The 14,278-nt window shown below is 36.4% G+C and overlaps 1 protein-coding gene across 2 annotated transcripts in view; it reads left to right on the top strand.

Moving 5' to 3' along the window:
- The window catches only part of LOC145690806 (unextended protein-like), a 233,938-nt gene that overhangs the window by 36,697 nt on the left and 182,963 nt on the right, over nt 1-14,278 (top strand). The gene's annotated exons all lie outside the window — the stretch shown is intronic.

Genomic DNA, 14,278 nt, shown 5'->3' with positions numbered 1-14,278 from the left:
TCACTTATTCTCTTATGATCATCACAACCTTTAGGGTACTTCCCGTAGATATAGAAAGGTGAAATGTAGTATCCAGGCTTGATGTAGCGTGCAAGTAAATCAATGAAAAGCAACAGGGTAATATTACCCACCTCCAAATCTCCTGAAGTGGAATGTGTTGATTATTCAACAAAAAGACTTGAAATCCAATCAGAAAATTCATAAGATATAAAATATGTAGGCAAGTCCCGACTTTGCAATAATAATAATAATAATAATAATAATAATAATAATAATAATAATAATAATAATAATAATAATAATAATAATAATAATAATAATAATAATAATAATAATAATAAAGAAATAACAATTTCAAAATCAATTACGTAAACAATACCTTCTAATTAAGAAAAAATGATTGCCACGACGACGAGCCGTAACTTTTGGATGCAGGGGGCACTTCCCCCCACCCCAGGGAAGCTCCCCGCCGTTCAAGGGGTTCCCATTTTAAGACAAAATTGTCTTACTCCATATACGATACGAAAATGAAATTATAATTCAAGCATCAAACAGGTTCACTACATTACATAAACAGAACAGCACACTAAAGGTAAATACAACAATAATGAGTCGTGGGCCCATTTCCGTTAAAAATGTCTACTATTAGGCGCACTATAAATAATATATATTAGTATATTATTGTCAGATTTGTCAATATAGTCCCCTTATTTAATTTGTCGTGTATGGAACGGGACGAGAGGCGTAACTAACGAATTTCAGATATCCTCTGATCTTATTGGCTGATACAGATAGGACATCAAGAGTCATGACCTACATATATTTGAAATGAAGGCAAACTTCTATCGGCCCTCGTGGCCGAGTGTTCTAAGACAACGTTCTAGTAATGAAAATACTTTTTGGCGTGAGTTCAAACCTTGCCCAAGAATTTTTTAAATTGTCATAACACATTTTTTATTAAAATAAGCTTGCAGATTTACTACACGGATATATAGTAAAAGTAATAATAATAATAAGTAGATAGTGGTAGTAGTGGTAGTAGTAGTAGCATCATTGATAATAATTATATTTTTTATGTAGGATACTTGAAGAAAGTACTTGAAACTACACACAGCATTTGGCTAGATTTTTTTCGTTTTGACTCGAAGCGAATCGAAACTCGAGTCAAATTCGAGTCAAGTTGGAGGAAATTTTTCGAGTCGAGCTCAGTTCTCGAGTCGAGCTCAAAGATGTCTTTTTTGAGTCCAGTCGAGTTTGAGTGAAAACTCGCTCGTGCCCATCCCTACAATTCTTCTTTATCTTCTAGTTTCCAAAGAAGAAAAGACGATAGAAATTATTTTCACATTCTTTGAATTATATCAACACGTCTAGAAATAGTGTGTGCTATGATTATCTAACATAACTACTAGTTTATTTTTTCACTTTGTCTGAGGAATTGATGGCAAAGTGTGAAAGCAGTGAACTGCCATTACAGTCATCCGGGTCGAATCCCGGTGTGGCATTTATTATTTTTTCTTGATTAGAAGGTGTTTACGTAATTGATATTGTAATTCTGTTATTCATTTATTATTATTATTATTATTATTATTATTGCAAAGTCGAGACTTGGCTACATATTTTATATTTTATGAATTTTCTGATTGGATTTCACGTCTTTTTGTTGAATAAAAAACACACTCCATTGAAGGGGACTTGGCGGAGGGAAATGTCATTCTGTTGCTTTTTATTTGTTTACTTGTATGCTACACCAACCCTGGATACTACATTTCACCTTTCAATATCTACGGGAAGTATCCTAAAGACTGATGATCATAAGAGAGTAAGTGAATAAAGACTGAGATCAATGAACATTTAACGTATCAGGTTGTCAGAAAAGTCATGGCGTATTTCGGTAAAATATGAAAAATGATTTATATATATATATACTGGAGTTATTCGGATCATGTAATAGTAATGTCATGAATAGCTATCATGTTGAGCGTTTTGTGTAGTAGTGTTCCTCTTTGTCTGGTATGGTTTTACAGATTTGACAACACGTAGAAGTTGGAAGACCGAAAATTGCATATTCTCCATATTTTATTGTTTTACTTCAGGCAAGGGAAGAATGTGCGAATAGTGTTTGACGACCTCCTCGGCAGAGTAATGCTCCCGCAAGTACGTTTTTCGCGCTAGTCTGGCCAGCTGTTTTACGCGTCATCCTAGCCAGTTGTTTTAAGTTGGTCACAAAATTTATTTCATGAAGTACATCGGGAACAAAACGAGCTCTATATCATGGAGTATAAGGGGAACAAAACGAGCCCTGCGGGGCTTCTAACCCGTTCCTACTACTACTACTACTTATCTGCACAAAAGTAAGTAAATAACTTTTTTGAGTATTATTTTAATATTATTTCAATGTAAAAAGTGTTATAAAAATGTAAAAAAAACTTTCCTCTGGCCGGGTTTGAATTCATGCCATAAGAGATTTTCGCCAGCCCAATCCGCCACGAAGACCGATAACAACAATCGTTTGATGTCTGCTATTTGAATGCAACGTGGCACGAAATGGATAACGCCAATCAATCAGAACTGTGTTTCTTGTTCCTACTTCCGGGAGCATTATTCTCCTGAATAGTCCTAATGTTTGTGATTTTTACTCTCCTCAGCAGTGTTTCTGTGTTTTTGTGCCTCTTCTTAAAGAGCTAGCAGAAAAACTGTAAAAGTGAGTAAAACGCGTATAAATAGGAAACAAGGTACTGAGGAAGGTTCGTTAAATGAATTAACATAAAAAGAATAATCCAATGCCCTGAAACACCAGATTCCAATCAATATAAGTATCTGTCCAATGCCGTGCCGTGAAAAGTCAGGGCCCGAGGCGAGAGCATATGGCAGCGCCTCCGTACGTATGAGTTGTCAATTTAAAGTTGACTTCTCTGGACTATTCTTTCTGCATAATATTTTACTATTTTATCACGACTGAAATCAGAAAGTTTCAGCATTATTACACTGGAATCGTAAAAATGTGTAATTATTGAATTCATTACAGTTCCATCTTTCCCTACCCCAGAACAGTGTTGTCTTAGAGTAGTGGCTTAAGCGTTAGTTTCGTAATGTTGGGGACGCGAGATCGTTTCCGGGTGTGGCAATTCAGAAAATTTTTACGATCTACAAAACTGATACTTCTTATGTATACTAACATGAAAAATATTCAATTTCTCTAGATCTAACTCCAAGAGTTGAGACGACCGACTTCACAGGTGAAATGCCAACAACACAAAATTACATCATCCGTATCAACTTCATTCGTAACTGTTTGGCAAGTAACGTGTTTGGACAAGAATTTGATGCACACATAATGGCTAAACACGTCCTTACTGCTGTAGTATAGGCCAAAACTGAGTTCCAAGGAATTGTTCGTAGCTGTGCACAAATTGCTAATAGTGATCGAACTTACAATAGGGATCGCTTGTGAGGAGAATAATCCTATTTCAGATGTCACCTCACCTTTCTACCTAGAAGAAGTGCGAGACAAAATGCATTACTCTTATCAGCTAACAAATCTTTATATTCCATTTCTTGTTGTAGTAAAATGATAATTCTATCTGTAAATCCATGAACGTAATCTGACATACTCTATATCTTTTCTGTTCCTATAAATACCTTCGACTATGTTACTTTTCTTTCCTTCTGTGGTAATAATAATAATAATAATAATAATAATAATAATAATAATAATAATAATAATAATAATAATAATAATAATAATAATAAAGGAATGACATAATTACAACACCAGTTACATAAACATTATCTTCCCATTCAGAAAAAATAATAATTACCACGACGGGATTTGAACCCAGGTAGCTGCAATGAGAGTTTCCCGCTTTAACAATTTCTTTTAAACAAATCGCCCCAACCGAAGTACTGTTCGCCACTTTCACCTCATTCCAAACACTACAGGAACATGAACACCGAAACACTGAGGACAGTTAAAATTCCGACCTTGCTCTTCAGAGGAATTCAAACCCCTAGTGGACTGCGCCTCATGATTAGCAGCCTCATGCTCATGTGGCCTCAATTTGCCACAAATTCCTCATATGAACATAAGAAAATAAACTAGTAGTTATGGAACATAAACATAGAACTGTCTATTTCTACAGGTGTTGATGCAATTTAAAGAATGTGAAAATAATTTCTGTCGTCTATTCTTCTTTGGAAATTAGAAGTTATGTAAAAGGCGAGATGTAATGTAAATCGGGACAATTCCTGCAACTGATGACCAGCGCCGTAACTTGGATTTTTCTGAGGGGGGGGGGCAAGCATTAATAAGCTTATTTGAGCCCCCTAGAAAAAGTTGTTCTTCTGATTCTTGGGTCCCCTCTTTCCAACTTTCTCTTAATCTTTATGAGAATCCCGGAGCCTGTGGGGCCTCTCGCACGGCAAGGTCTTCGGTTCCGTTAGTTACTCCCTGGGCCCATTTCATACATGACAAAATTATTAAGGGGACAATATTGATAAATCTCAAAGCCATACGAATAAATATTATTTCTAGAGCCCCTAATAGTAGACATTTTTTACTGAAATGAGTCCAAGACTCATTTTTGTTCTATTTATCTTTTGAGTGTGGTTTCGTTTATGTAATGAGCGACCCTGTTTGATGCTTCATTTCTAATTTCATGGTCCTATCGTATATGGAATAAGAAAATTTTGTCTAAAAATGGGCCATCCCGAACGGCGGGAAGCTTTTCTGGGGAGGGGCGGTTGCCGCCTGCCCCCACAAGTTATGTCTCTGTCAATGGCGTAGCCTCAACTTGAAGAACATTTCGTGATATTTTCCTCATTGAGGAACGTCTATATAACTTGTTTTTGAGTTAAACAAGGAAATCTCGAGTAAGTCATTAAGACACTCACACAAGTTGCTTATATTCTCTTATTTATATTTTTAGTTATATTTTGTTTATATATTTTTTGTTATATTTGAGTATTTTGTTTATATTTTTCCATGAAACGATTTTAACTAGGTATTAGTTTGGATGGAAGTTTAAATGGCGCGGTGGGTGAGTGGTTAGCTTTTTGAACTTCTATTTGGTGGACCCGGGTTCGACTCCCGGCCAGCCTGAAGCTTTTTCAAGTTTTCTTGTTTCAATTTCAATTTCAATGCATACTTAGTGTGATAAGCAAGATCTTCTCTCCTCCAGAAAGAAGATGATGTTCCTTGATGCTCAGGTATACACTGGATAAAATGGGCTTCAATCCTGCTTTACACTGGATAAAGCGGCAAACTATGTTTAGCCCCTCCCTTGATCATTTCCTGGATCCGCCACTATATATATGAGAACATTCAGCTTTCTTTCAATGCACTGTATTTCCTATACTTCTTTAACCGAAGTACTCAATAAATCTCCTGTAGTTTTTAGTTTCTTTATAGAATGAGTCAAAAAACCAAAATTGGCAGATATGAAAGCCAAGTCACTGTCAGTTACTAAATTTTGAACAATTTCAATGGATGAAGTCATATCTGGGTTTAGTTTAGTTACTACAGATACAAATGCTTCAAAATTCTCTACATAACATAGTACTGCATTATGCCAGGTACCCCACCGCGTGATTGCGGGCGTTGGAGAAAGTAAAAGATCGGGGTTTGTTTCTTTGAAAAGCTCAATTCTAGTTGGCAATTTTACGAAATGTTTTTCCCCATTTGACACTAACTTGTTTACTTTAGTACAAAGCACTCCTTCAGAAGTTCTTTGTTTGGCACAAGTTTACCCAGTGTTACAATAAAACGTTAATGTTATATTATAGAAGGCAAAAAATACTATTTTTATTCTAACATTAGCGCTTGCACTACAGCTGATAGAAAACGAGGGAAGGAAAAAGAAAGAAAAACAAAAGAAGAACAAAACTCGGTACAAATGTTGCCATAACAAACCCAACATCCTCCCACCTTGAGTTACGTTGAGGGGACTAGTAACTCAACCACAACAAACATTATTTATTTTTAAGTATATACAAAAGATCTAATCTGGTAGGAGGTTTCACTTTTCTACCAGTTCGAGTTGTAACAATTTGAAGTTTTGTTTCACACTCAGTCTCTGTGTTTTTATCACTCACTCCGTCCATTTGTTCATCACTAGGATACACTGCTGCTTCTTTCAACACCTGTGGTGTCTCATTTGAATGAACTTCCAGGGGAAAAACTCGTTGCACTGGTCTCATCATCAATCCGGTACATGTCTTCAACCGCACAAGTCGTACTTCACCGTCACGTCCAGGTAATATTTCCACAACTCTTGCTAAAGGCCATTCTAAACGTTTCAAGTTCTCGTTTTCTACAAGTACAACATCCCCTATTTTTATTTCACTATGGTCTCTTCTTGATTTCCAATGCTGCACCAACTGTCCCAAATATTCACTGCGAAATCTACTGCGTAACTGTTCCCTGAGTTTATGACAATATCTCAACCGTTTTTGTAGGTTAACGGATTCCAAGTTGTCGAGATCCGGTACTCCTACTTCTCTAACTTGCTGCAGAAACATAGCTGGAGTTAAAGCTAATAAATCCGAACTATCATCAGAAACATAAGTTAACCCTCGACCATTCACGACAGCTTCACAGTCACACAACACTGTAATGAATTCTTCATAATTTAGCGAAGCCTTTCCAAGTATTCTCCTTAACAGTCCTTTCATTAATCGAATTAAACGCTCCCACCATCCACCCCACCAAGCAGCACTGGGTGGATTGAATTTCCACTTGATGCGTTTCACAGTTTGCAAAAGATGTCATACATTTCCAATCCAGTCTGCTCAATAAATTTTCTGTGCCAACAAAATTCGTGCCATTGTCACTGTAAATGACCGAAGGTCGGCCTCGACGCGCTATAAATCTTCTAAGGGCTTGAAGAAAGTCACTCGTTGATAATCCGGAAACAAGCTCCAAATGCACTGCTTTATATACTGCACAGGTAAATATACAAATCCAAGCTTTTCCTCCATCTCGTAGTCTAACTGGTCCGGTAAAGTTCTCTCCCGTTACTTCAAACACTGCTGCATCTCTGATTCTATCTTCGGGTAGGGCTACAGGGATTGGTTCCAACTTCTTGGCGGTATATCGTTTACATATGACACATTGCTTTATTATAGATCGAATAGTTTTTCTTCCTTTGAGTATCCAAAACTGTTCCCTAAGAAGACTCAACAAACCTTGAACACCAACGTGACAAGCTTCCACATGTTTATCGTACACTAACATTTTTACTACTGGATGTGTGCTTGGCAACACAACTGGATAACGGAAGGTTTCAACATCTGAAAGTTCTGTAATTTTGGTTTTTATTCTGATGAGTTTGTCATTGTCTTCGAACGGACACAAAGATTTCAAATTCTTGTCGCCAACACCCTCAAAGGAATCTGTTTGGACAAGTCTAATAACAGTCTTCTCTGCTATCAATTCTTCAACAAACAATTCGTTGCTTCTTCTTTGCTTAGAACGACAATTATGAATAAATCTTTTCATCCAACCTATTATGCGAACTAATTTTTCGTACTTCGTAGGATACCGATAATACCAGTCACTGTCCTCCTTTCCAACATTAAACATAGCTGATGAGACCGTCTTTTTCTTTTCCTGTGTAATGATTTCTTCTTTGTACTCATACTTCTGTTCTGGCCATTCCTCCTTGGGTCGTCGCAGCCACGAAGGACCTTCCCACCATTTTGACTCAAGCAGTTGTTCTGAAGTACACCCTCTCGATGGTAAATCCGCCGGATTCATGGTTCCTGGTACGTAATGCCAAGTTTCTTTTTCACTGAATTTTCGGATTTCTTGCACTCGATTCCAAAGAAAAGTATTCCATTGCTCATCTCGTTTAATCCATGCAAGAACTGTTGTAGAATCTGTCCAATAATAAATCTGTATACCTTCAAGATTCAAGGCCTCAATCACAGAAGTAGCTAGTCTCCCACCAATAGTAGCTGCCAATAATTCTAATCTTGCTATGGTTGATTTCTTTATAGGAGCAGCTCTTGTCTTGGCTTGTACTAACTGCACATTAATGTTTTCTCTAGTAACAGTTCTAAGAAAAACTGCCGTAGCATAGGCTCTTTCACTTGCATCACAGAACACATGTAGGCTACAATTTTCTGAATCTCCTTGTATATATCTAGGAAATGAAAGTTCTTTCAACAAAGGCAATTCACCTACCCACTGTAAAAATTTCTTCCTTACTGCCCCTGGTACTTCTTCGTCCCAACTTAATTCCAATCGCCAAATTTCTTGCAAAAGGATCTTTGGATACAACGTCACTGGAGAATTAATCCCTATAGGATCAAATATCCTGTTTGCAAACGACAAAATAACCCTCTTAGTAAGAACTTCTGGTATCAACCCGTCGCAGCATTCTGGTCTTATTGCCAAAGTGTCAGATTTCGTTTCCCACTGTAGACCTAAGACTGGTACTCCGTTGTCTTGCTCCATCTCGCCAAAAGAAGTGTGCTCCCACCCTCTCAGCTCAAATCCAGCTTTCGCCATTACTTGGGTACTTTCATTAATGAAGTGATGAAGCTCCTCTTCATTCCTTACGCTGGTAACGCAATTGTCCACATAAAAGCACTTCGAAAGCTGAGCGATGACTTCTCTGGAATATTGGCTTTTTCCTTCTCTTTGTTTTTCCATTTCTAACTTAAGATGATGTTCTATCACTGCACACAGAAAAAATGGATTACAGTTCACACCAAAAACTACACGCTTATGACGAAATATCTTTTTGTTTCCCTCCTGGTCAACCCACAAAAATCTCAAAAAGTTACGGTCTCTTTTACAAACACTAATTTGTAAAAATGCTCTCTTGATATCGGATACAACTCCGATCCTATTTAACCTAAACTTTATCAAAATTGAGGGTATCATTTCGATCAAATTAATGCCCTTCTCTAAACACTGATTCAATGAAGGATAATTTTTCTCCCTGGCTGAAGCGTCGAAGACGGGACGTATTTTCGTCGTACTGCTTTCCTTGACTACATGGCGATGAGGTAAATAATGTCCTTCTCTATCCTTTTCTTCTGGTGGAACTTCTTCTATTACCCCATCATATATCCATTCATTCAACACTTGTTAATAGTCTTCGTAACAGTTTTCCTTCTTCAACTTAGCAATGAGTGTATTCAATCTTCTTTTGCACATCTCAATATTACTAGGAAGTGTAGGATGTCCTTCTATCCAAGGTAACATTACTTCGTACCTCTTCTCCTCATTAATAGCTACAGTCTTATTAAAGTAATCCATTACTGCTTGCTGAGCTTTCAATTTTGTCTTCTTTTCCGCTGGATCTGTGATACCAAGAACATCTAACCGCCATAAATCCGCTATACATGCTTCTTTACAAAACATGGACATTGTTGCCATAGACGAGAATTTAACATCACCACGTACTTTAACTTTGCCCATTAAAACCCAACCAAGCAATGTTTCCATAGCTACGAATCCGGACTTCAACACAATTCTTTTCCCAGTAAAAAGTTTTCCTGCAATGTCAGAACCAATTAAAATTTCTACCGCGCCAGGGTTCCTGTCGTAAATTTCTACACCAAAATTTTCTAACTCTTGTATCCAAGGACCTTCAACTACTGACGTCACATTGCTACATATTGTATCTAGGTTCAGTGCTTCAAAATTGCATGCATAATCTCCTTTTAGACTATACAACCTAACTTGATAACAACTATGTTCATAAGGTGCAGAACAAATATCTCCGAAGAGTGCATGCGTTAACACTTTCTTTTTTAACAATTTCGTATCCCATTTCCAATGCGGTAGCTGTTCGAATGTACGATCGTTGGGAACCGGTATCTATAATTGCTCTTACCTCCCTTTCTGTCTCTTGACCCTTACTTTTACAACTAATGTTTGCAAAAACGTTACAGCATACACGTTATTAGTTAATGTATTTTCAATAACCGGTTTCGTTACACTTTGTTTCACTGTACCGTCGTTTTCCTTGTTACCTTTTGGTCCCTTGCACATAATGTATGAATTTTGTCCCTTGCACTTGGCGCATTTTAATTTTACTCTAAATCTACTGCTAACGTGCCCCGGTTTTAGACATTTGAAACAACAACCCTTTGCTTTTAACACCTTTGTTTTTTCCTCGAAAGACCAGTTACGTGCCTTCGAACATTCTTCGGTAACATGAAAATCACTACAAAAAATACATTTCTCTGGGTCACCTTTACAATTAACTAACTCTGCCGCTGTTGGAACAGTTTCTGTGGGACTACTTCGATCCTTCCTTTTCTTTATCGCACTGGAAGTATCTTTCAAATCAAAGCCCGCAACTGCAAGTGCTATCCGCTCTTCACTTTCAACTTCTTTTCTCACAAACAAGACTAAATTTTCCAGTCTATTTTCCACTGTAGATTATCCATAGTTCGTAGTTCCCATTTGCCATGCTCGCAAAAGTTCCTCAGGTAAACACGATTCCACTAGTGGGTACAGCATTGCTGCGCATTTGTCTATCGTCACTCCTAATGTATTTAATGCTCGTAATTGTGACTCAATTTTGTCGTACAAGGCACTGAGTTCTAATTGCTTATTACTATTCAAATTGCTTAACCCTGCAACAGGCGCGCAGATTTCTGTGACATGGATAGTCGCGCGGGCTACCACTGTAGCCCATTTGATTTTATTTTATTGTATTGGCTAGTTTGTTAATATTTTTATATTTCTTGTAGAGAAATGTATTTATAAACTGTTTTAAGGGTCTTATACCCAATTTGAGAAATATATTTATTTTTAAAGCTATGTATATACAAAGATCAACGCCATTCATTTTTCAAAAGTAATACACGAATAGGACTGTAAAAGTTATTTGTATTAAGCAATAAATGCACCAATGTGGTGCATTTCGAACTTTTATTCATCGTAAACATATATGTCTGAATTCTTTAAAAAATACGCATTATTTTATAAAAAAAATTACAAACAAAGCTTACAGACAAACGTATTATCGACAAAACATATAACTTTTCAGCGAAATATTTTTTGTGATTTCTTGCTATCGAAAGTTTGATTACGATTTTGCATAATGATATATATATGGTATTTACTCTCATATATTTTTTATTTTTCTGTTTTCCTATTCAAGATCCTCGAAGCATGTTCTGCACACAAGTGATTGAGTGGTCAGTACAGACTTTCTTTCAAGCATTGACCACTCATCAAAAGCATCAAAATGCCAAAAAGGGCACGTATTTCAGTCTCATCTGTAAGTTTTGCATCAGGGTCACGTACAAATCTCTTTCTAACACTGTCAATGTAAATATTGTTACAATCAACTAAAAGTCTGAAAAAGTTTGCATCTAAAAACAATTCTAGACATTCAAATTACCACAACGCAGACCTGACCTCACCTTTAGGTCCAGGAAAACGAAGTAAAATATCATGAGCACGAGTACAAATATTACGAGTAGGTGTTTTTTTTATCTGAAATTGTCTTTTGCTACATGGTAATTTACTTCAGATGAGAACTGTATTTATTATCCCTATCATTTACAGGTATCACTGATTCCTGCCACCGGGAATTCTCAGTAACATCATCTGAATTTCTACTATTTCTGGGTCCGAAAAATGCAGTTCTTTCGTCTCAAAATTTTATTCATCATCACTATCGCAATCTAGAAAACATTCCTCATCAGAACTGGCATTTTGCAAACTCATTGACCATATAACCAACACTCAAGCTATGATGAAAAAACTTTCAACGTTTTGGAACACTTATGACAGCAATAGTCGCGCGGGCTACAGATGTAGCCCATGAAACTTTCAAGCAGAATAACAATGAGCTCTTTACGATTTTACGTTCGACTACACACTAAAAATGCAGAATGATAGTTGATAGAAAGGTACACAGACACCCTTTGTGTTAGCATCTCAAACTACTTTGCTGCAAGGAAAACAAAAACTCTGGGCTACAATAGTAGCCCGCGCGCGTATTGCAGGGTTAACACCATTTTAAAAAGTTCCCTCACATACACTTCTACGAATGTATCTTCACGACCGAAACGTGACTTCAAACCTTCAATCACTTTCGGATAGTTTTCTTCACATAACGGGAAACTTTCAACGAATTGGAGTGCTCTTGAACCGGGTAGAGTGGCCTGAACTAAATACTGAAATTTGTCACTGTTTGCGATATTCGTGTCCGCATCGATTCGATTGAACTGACTCCAAAACGGTAACCAATTCTTTAAGTCACCATCAAACTTCTTCAATTCAATTACCGGTAACTTAATACCCCGTTTCTTATCTTCTGTCAAAACACTGTCTGTATCACGAGTTGAATTTGATGCATGCTTATCGATCAACTCTTGAACTTTCGTACGGAGACCATAAAATGTCAGAACATACTTATCTTGTGCTTCTGTTTCCTGAACCAAATCATCTTCTTCGAATTCTTCTTTTAATAACAGTTCAATGTATTCATTGTGTGCTTCATCAACCGCCCTGTATTTATCCTCCAATATTTCAAACTTCACTTTAATTTCGTCAATGTTCACATTCGCGGCATTAGAACACTGTTCCACATTTTTTGCGATTTTTGTAAATACCGCTCTCGCCACTGTTCTAACTCATTTTGCCTTCTCCATTATTTAAGTTGTTTTTCAGTCGTGTCACGATCGCCAGATGTTACAATAAAACGTTAATGTTATATTATAGAAGGCAAAAAATACTATTTTTATTCTAACATTAGCATTTGCACTACAGCTGATAGAAAACGAGCGAAGGAACAAGAAAGAAAAACAAAAGAAGAACAAAACTCGGTACAAATGTTGCCATAACAAACCCAACACCCAGCGTTGATAAGCAGAATTTATGACGACGCAGTTTCTGCAAATGGGAAATTGCCTATAAATACGATGGATAGATTTATGTAGCCTACTCTTTTACCGATGTTAATTTCTTTCGAGAGAAAGTATATATTAAAAAATCATTGTGAAATTTAGAATAAAATAACGGAAATTTATTAAAAATATGTATTTATTACTAAAATGCCCAAAATATTTATTTACATAACTCTTTTCAAAAAATATGTATTTTTATGTGAAATAAAATTTGTAATTTACACTTGCAGACTATTAATGGGATAATAAACCTTCTTTTGGGCTTGTATGTGTTCGGAATAAAAATACGTTTTTACATATAAATCCGGGCCTTAGTGATAACGAAGAAACCAAAACAGGACAAAAAGCGAAACTTTGCACAAAGCAATTATAAGAAGGACATTTTTGCATGTATTAAATAGAAACACCCAACAAGCAGTGTTGCCAAATCACCATAAAGTTATATTTTTTTCCAATGGCACTACGTCAGATTATTTCATATTTCAAATTAACATGTCAAATGAAATTTTAAAATAACACATTTATTATTCAATGTTGCAAACTAATTATCACGCATATCCAAAGTTTGGAAGCCTCTAACACACACAGCACAACAGAGATGAACAGGATAATACACACCGAAAGTATCTTAGTGTTGGATACCATGGTTATGGTATGACTTGTTTCGAATGTATAGGAACCAAGTCAGCAAGGCTTGAAACTTTGAATTTTTTAAAAATGCTTTATTTCGAAAAAAAATGCTTAGATAAATATATATCTAGTTACTTGTGGGGTTTGTAATGAATATGTAAATTATTTTGCTGTTTAGGGCACTTCGATATCTTAAATCATTCCGGAGATTTGATTAACATTGATGAAGTTTGCAGCACTGCTGAAAATGACGTATTTGTGGAAAATATTTAAAATGATTGTTGTTTTCCTTCTCTTTTATAGCATAACAGCAATAGCTTTTGGTAGCTGTGATTATAGCAAGTTCTCGCAATTTTATGATTTAATATATAGGCCCTATACACGATTCTTATAGAATACCGGTATTTATTAACTTTTAGTTTGTGACAATTCCTAAATTTAAGAGGTGACCCAATACACCCTCCCTGAAATTTAAGAGGGTGCATCAAATAACCTATGTGCTCAGCCAGAGAGTTTTTTCAGCTCTTCGTAGTACTACTAAATTATATCTTCATCTGGATCTATTTACAGAATGCCAGGTTAATTCTGTACTACTTCTTACACTGCAGAGTCTCAGCCGCTAACGCCATTCTGACCACTTCAAAAATTGAAGTAAAGTTGTGTACCATCCACTGTAATTTACATCTACTGACTACTGGAAACACTGCTTCCCTTTCCTAGGGCATTTTTTATCTATTCCACTTCGAAAAAAATCAGTTGACCCTTCATT

Source organism: Thermobia domestica, chromosome 1 (genome assembly GCF_964235325.1).
Source record: "Thermobia domestica chromosome 1, izTheDome1.hap1.1, whole genome shotgun sequence".
NCBI lineage: Eukaryota > Metazoa > Arthropoda > Insecta > Zygentoma > Lepismatidae > Thermobia > Thermobia domestica.
This window is presented reverse-complemented; position numbering and strand designations above follow the sequence as displayed.